This window comes from Jaculus jaculus, chromosome 1 (assembly GCF_020740685.1).
Source record: "Jaculus jaculus isolate mJacJac1 chromosome 1, mJacJac1.mat.Y.cur, whole genome shotgun sequence".
NCBI classification, from domain to species: Eukaryota; Metazoa; Chordata; class Mammalia; order Rodentia; family Dipodidae; genus Jaculus; species Jaculus jaculus.
The window spans coordinates 242598063-242604985 of NC_059102.1; the positions used below are offsets into that span (position 1 = coordinate 242598063).

Sequence of the window (6923 nt, forward strand, 5' to 3'; positions counted from 1 at the left end):
ATGTGTGTGGAATTCATTTGCAGCAGCAGGAGGCCCTAACACACCCATTCACTCATGTTCTCATTATCATTCTCTGTCTCATGTGTGAACATTGCAAATAAATAAATACATAAGAAGAACTCCACTTGTCCCTGGTGTTCTGTCACAGGACAAAACTTTTAGGAACACTACAATTAGTATAACATGAGCTGAGATCACAGCAATGGGTCCAGCCCAACCTTTAATTACCTCCACCATCAGGAGTGAACTGCAGGGGCTTCCTAGCCCAGGACACTACATCCTTGACAGAAGGCCAGGGTCACTCCCTGAATTCTCACTTTCAAGGAACAACCCAAGCCAAGACCTAGGCTAGCCTGCTCCCCAGACCTTGCCCTCTAAGAGCACTCCTTTAAGCCAAACACAGGAGAGGCCTCGTGTGAAACAGCTGCCAAGGGCCACTGTACCTAGCAGCTTCCGCCTCACACCTTCCCAGAGCTGCCCATCCCCACCTGTGTGGGAGTTCCCTTCATAGCACCTTTACTTGGTTATCTCTCAAGAACATGGAGCTCATTACTGAATGAGGAAGCCTTTACCATTCTACAGAAGTTTTTGGAAATGACAATTATCTATCTGAAAACAATGGCCAAACAGGCACAGAACTGCACACCTATAAGTCTACCATTTGGGAAGTAGAGGCAGGCACACCAGGACTTCAAGGTCTTCCTCAACTACATAGGGAATTTGGAGCAATCCTGGGCTACATAAGACCCTGTCTCAAAAAAAAAGAAAAAAAAAAAGAAGCCAGGTGTGGTGTCCCACGCCTTTAATCCCAGCACTCAGGAGGCAGAGGTAGGAGGATCACCACGAGTTCAAGGCCACCCTGAGACTACATAGCGAATTCCAGATCAGCCTGGGCTACAGTGAGCCCCTACCTCAAAAAAAAACATAAAAGAAAGAAAGAAAGATATGCACAGAATTGTGAGAATTCAACTTACTACAGGCAACGTAAGTGACAAAGACCTCTAAATGCAAACCAGTTATTTCATCTGCCACTTAACTACAAAATTATTTTGGTCATACATACTTTTTTCCATACACACTTTTTATTTTTAAAATCACCATGTAATAATATGTATTTTAGATACTTATATAATTGTCATAGAATGTATATAATACATACAAAATCTATATATTCATAGTACTGCTCAGAGTTATAAACCTAAACTCACATACTATGTTTTAGGAGAGATTTGGGGACTTTTTTTTTTCTTTATCTACTTCCAATTCCCCTGATGGGACATAACAGCACTGTATTGGATCCCCAGAGGCTTCTCTGCTCCAGGTTAAAAATTCCCAGTAGCAAGGAGGCCCTGCTTCATAAAACCCAAGGGAGCAGAAGATGGAACTCTTCAATTCAATTCAATTCAAAAGTCACTCACTGAGTGATTTCAACACATTTAAAAGTGTCACAGACGCAGAAGTCATGTAAGATACAGAACAGTCCTTGGGAAGCTCACAGGCTACTTGGGAGAACTTAAGCATACCTGTAATTATTTGACAGCAATACTGAGTAGCATGTGACCAAATATTCAGTGTCAGGCTCTTGCTCCGCCTGGGGTCAGTGCTAAGCACCACTTGGAGTATGACCAATTGAATTAACTGGTGGCAGTATCTCCTCCAGCACTCAAAAGGAAGTGGCCCCAAGCCAAGGCTTCGCAGGCCCCAACTTAAAGGCAGGCAGTGGCCCTATGCTAGAGCTGACTAGTACAGAAGCAGAAAACACTTGAAGGAAGCCCCCAGGTTGCAACACCCAAGCCTCTCTACAGGCAGAGCGCTGAACTGGGCATTGTCATGCTTGCATGGGTGAGGCAGTGGTTAAGCAAAGACAAGAGGGGCGTCCTCAGGGTCTGCTGGCACTGAATCTCATACTATCCTTGCTTAGAATTCCTTATCCCATGGCCTGCCCCTAAGGACATTCTCAGTCCTCTGGGGTCCCTTCACAGTTCAGCAATGCTTAGGATCACCTAGACGCAGCCCTTCTCAATGTGGAGAATTTAGAGGGGTCATGATCCTGGGCATATGGTCCTCAGCGTAGGACCACAGCCCCTCTGACTGTTCTTTATTTTGCCAGCCGCCCAAAGTGCCACACTCCTGTGAGCCAGCACCGTATGCCCTCCAGAGCTAATTATAGGTCAGTGAGCTAGCAGGCCAGAGGGGGGACAGATGGTGACTTCATGTGGTTGCAATACACACTTGTCTCTCCCTCTGACCCCTCTCCCTCTCCTCCATTTCTCCCAATTCTTTATCAGGGATCCAGTCTCTTGAGACAGTTTCCATCCCCTCAGTCATCCCTACTCCTCACAAACATGCACACATACATGCACATGTGCATACACACATACACACACACATATTTTGCTCAGTCAGCGCAGCATACCTTTTGTTCATAGAGCAACTCCTCTATCAACTCAACACAGTTGAGACTTAGGCCCAGGAGAGTGTCCCTGAAATAGCAAGGCCTCAGTTGGTTCCCCTGTATCTCAAAGGCCCCTGGGCACCCAGCTCCCTGACTCTTCTGAACCTTTATCCCTGTTGCCATCCCAGTCCAATTCCTCACCCTCTCCTCAGCTCTAAATCTGCTATCCTCAGAGAGTCCAAAAGGATGCACAGCGATGCCTCACAACTCCAAGGTTTCAGCAATCAACTCAGACCGAATTGCCTGCTACCTACCCTGTCCTGCCTCTCCAGTGCCTCTTTCTGCTGGGTCTGGGCTCACACGCTTGACATCGTAACATGTTCGGTCAGCAGCACAAACTCAAACACCACTGGATCAGGGTTCCCCACATGCCTTCCTCCCCATGCCCATCCATCTTCCAGAGACACTGTCTCCTCCTGCACAGTGTCCAGAGCATCCCCGGCCCTGAACAACCATTGTACTAACCCTCATTGCTAGAGATATCATTTATCCCCAGCAGCCTTTAAAGGCCTCAGCACAAAAAAAAAAAAAAATCTGAGAAAATAACCATGGAAATCAGTCAAGCTGTCCTTTTTGCTAAGGACTACCTGGCCAGTTAACTGTGGTAGGGATTGTGTGGGCTGGAATCCAATTGGGTTCTGTCTTTCTTTTGCTAGTCCAATAGCAATGTAACTAAATTGTGTGTAGGAGGAGAATGCTAACCGTGTCTAGTATGTGCCTACTATGGGTACCTTTCAGCTGTTCATGGCCCTAAATTCTTTAGAAGTGTGTATGGGAGGGGGTCTGGCATGTAGTAAGTTCCCAATAAATGTCTACTGACCACTGACTGAACAAAGTACCAGTTCCAACAACTGTGGAATGGACTGCAGGAAGTCCCTGAAATCTGGCTCCTGGAGTAGCCCCTTAAACTCACACCAGAAGATCAGGGTCATCATGCTAAGCACGGTATCCTCCTTAACCACTTCCTTTCCACAAAGAACTGAACAGTTGCTTCAACTCCCCTCCTGTACCACCACATCTCTCTTCAAAGGTGACATCAGCACCTAGTGGCACTCTGTGCTGGATCCCTCCTCCTCCTCAAAGAAAATCACCCATACCACTGTTTCCAAATCCTCCAGCACAACCTCCCTTCCTACCCACCACCAAAACCTCAACATCCATACTGGTAAACACCATGACTGCATTCACAAATTAGCTCCCCAATGCCACCTCCACCCCAGTGCAGGAATCTCTAGTCCAACTGTCTTTTCCTGTTGCACCCACCCTCATCCCCGCCCCCACCAGGCCTCCAGTTAGCCGCTCCTTCCACCCCACCGCCCTGGCACTGCAGAGACGAGGGGCATCTCTGGTACAGCCTCACACTGCCAGTTCCAAGAATAAAGACTAGGGATAGTAACCAGGGGCACAGAGGCACGCGGGAAGGATTAAGACCCCGGGAAAACACGAAGATCTCACCCCTTCACAAGCACTTGCCCAAAGGAGCAGAGTTGGCCCACAAGCCCAGAGGTGCTTTCTGGCTCTCCTGAAGAAGATATTGGGGGGAAGATCACCCAATTCCCAGCGGGAGACTAGCCAACTCAGCACCACCGCCCCCCCCCACGGCCCCAGGAATCCGAAAGAGCTGAGGGCAAACCCCACGCCCTCCCTACAAATCAAGCATCAGCCCCCATTCTCATCTCCAAGGGCACAGGACATAGCAAAGGCTGGCAAGGGTCGACGGAAGAAGGGGTATCGTCGCCCGGCGAGGACACATTCAGGCTAAAAAGGGCTGCTTCCCAAGGAGCACTAGACAGAGACCCCTCCCCAAACTGTGGAGGGGAGCTGGAGCTGGGAAAAAAGAGACATCCTTCCCCCTAGCGTGGGTTCTGGGCGCTCACCTGCCTGCAGTCGCCGAAGGCCCAGCAGCGGGCAGCTCGGCTCGAGGGAGCAGGGAGCCGCCCCCGACCGGGGCAGCGCGACACGTCCTAGAGCAGAGCGAGCGCGCAGAGGTAGCTGCAGCCTCCGCCGCCCCAGCGCCCAGCCTCGAGGACCCGCCCCCTTCCTCCGCGGACACGCTGGGCCCCACCCCCAGAGGGCGGGGCCTGGATGCCTCTCCAGAGACCACGCCCCCAGGGCCCCGCCCCCGCGCTCCCGGACGGCACGTGACCAGGGCGCCGCTTTGATGATGCGCGCCATCTTGGCTGGGCCTGGGGTGCGCCAGGGCTAAGCCTACCAGCAAGGTCTGAGACTGGGCGAGCAGCGCACGTTCTACCCTTCCCTTCGAACTTGTCCTAGCCCTAGGCTGACCTGCTCGCTAAATTGGCCAGTGATTTGTCACCTTTCACTCCTGTTCCCTTCCACATAGTTTTTTTCTTAAGTGGAGGAACTTGAAACACTGGTAGTGTCACTTGCCTTCAGGCATGACTGTCCTTGCGCTGTTACTATAAAGATGAAGTGTTTGTCTGACATATACATAGTATGAAAACAGCCTCAGATGCCAAAATTCCCAAGTGACAAATTTTAAGCAAACCTACTTTCCTGAATTGCTGTCTTATCCTGCCCCCATGACTATTAATACATCTCTCTGGTCTGGTTTGTGAAGTTACATCATGGTGCCTACTCAGTTCCTTACAAATATCCTGTAAGCAGTTACAAGTGTGAAGAACTTTTATGTACATGCAATGTGTACACAGGCTATAAATATATACATTCTGGATCAGCTGTAAAGGCTGCAATTGAAACCAGTGACAAAAGTTTATTTTCTGCCAACAGATTCGCCATTTTGTGTGATTCCCTTACATCTCTGAAAGAGAGCAAGGAAATCAAGGAATTTAGACAGGGGAGGGGATTAAAATTAAATTTGCATTATTTTGTTGGACCCTAAGAGCAAATGCAAATATGTATTTACAGTGAAAATGAGGCTTTTAATTTACAGTCTATAAAATTCTAGCTCTTCTCCAGGTGCTCTTTTTACCAAAAGGTAAAAAATAGTAAGTTTGAAAACTTTGCATCCTTTCATTAACAGAACATGAATTATGACCAAAAAGCAACTCAGACTGGAGAGATGGCTTAGCAGTTAAGCGCTTGCCTGTGAAGCCTAAGGACCCCGGTTCAAAGCTCAATTCCCCAGGACCCACGTAGCCAAATGCATAAGGTGGCTCATGCATCTGGAGTTCGTTTGCAGTGGCTAGAGGCCCTGAGCCCATTCTCTATCTGCCTCTTTGTCTGTCACTCTCAAATAAATAAATAGAAATAAACAACATTAAAAAAAAATTTTTTTAAAGGCTGCCTCTGACACTATTTTTAAAAAAGGGCAACTTGGCTAAAACAGAGGAAGGAAGACTTAAGCCATGATACCCACTGGGAACCACTTTATCAAGTGTTTGGCAATGCTATGAGAGCAGCAGAGGCAATATCCAATATTGTATCTATCATCATACCATGGGGTTTGACACAAAAACTCAGGTGAGTCAGAACACAATTAAGCCACATTTATTTCACCCTGCACCCAGCCGACACCCGCCCCCAAAGTAAATACTAAATAGACAGAGACAATCCACAAGGACAACTTCCTTCTGTTCCATGACATCTTTTGTTGGTCAGGACATTAGGGATCTGTGCTTCTTTCCTTCTGCCTGAGAGAGACAACTTGTGATTGTAGTTATCTATGAAGGGTTTACTGTCCTTAGGCTCTTTTGTTTGCGTTTATCAACTGAGTACCCAAATTCTGTTTTTCACTGACCCAGACTCACTCTGTGAATAGCTTTATTATCACTCAGTGTAGTATGGGGTAAGGCTAGATGTCAGCAACAGTATTGAACAGATGCTTCCTAAGAATGTTCTGTAAATAGCAGGGGGTGGGGAGGATGGTGAAAAATCACACTAGGGCTGGGAAGATGCCTCAGTGGTTAAAGGTGCTAGTTTGCAAATGACCAAGCTTCCATTCTTCAGTACCCATAAAAAGCCAAAGTGGCACATGCATCTGGAGTTCCTTTGCAGTGGCCAGAGGCCCTAGTGTGCCTACCCTCCCTCCCTGTCTCTGCTTGTAAACAAAATTAAAAAAAAAAAAATATTATCTTTGCCAGGCATAGTTCTTCAAACCTGTATCCCAACACCAAGGTAGGCTGAGGTAAGAGGATTTTAATGTCAAGGCTAGCCTGGGCTACACAGCAAAACTTTATCTTCAAAAGACACACTATGTATTTGTGTGTATGCATACACACACATATTTGGCAATACTGGTGACTGAACTTGGGGCTCTGTGCATATGAATACTGTCTGAATGCCTACCTCCTGACCATATCCAGGTAGAGAAGGTAAGCAAGACGGTTATCTTGGGCTGGAGAAATGGCTCAGCAATTAAGGCACTTGCCTACAAAGCCTAACAACTCAAGTTTGATTCCCCAGTGCCCACATAAAAGCCAGATACACAAAGTGGCCCATGCATCTGGACTTCTCTTGCAGCAGCTGGAGGCTCTGGTGCACCCAT

At 47.7% G+C, this 6923-nt stretch overlaps 1 protein-coding gene across 4 annotated transcripts in view; it reads right to left on the bottom strand.

Moving 5' to 3' along the window:
- Ppfia4 (PTPRF interacting protein alpha 4) overlaps positions 1-4466 on the bottom strand; it is a 52784-nt gene extending 48318 nt beyond the window's left edge. For all 4 annotated transcript variants that reach the window (XM_045147138.1, XM_004670713.2, XM_045147059.1 and 1 more), the window contains exon 1: positions 4333-4466. The gene's annotated coding sequence lies outside the window, so the exon portion shown is untranslated. The remainder of the gene's footprint in view (positions 1-4332) is intronic.
- Positions 4467-6923: the final 2457 nt, after the last annotated feature.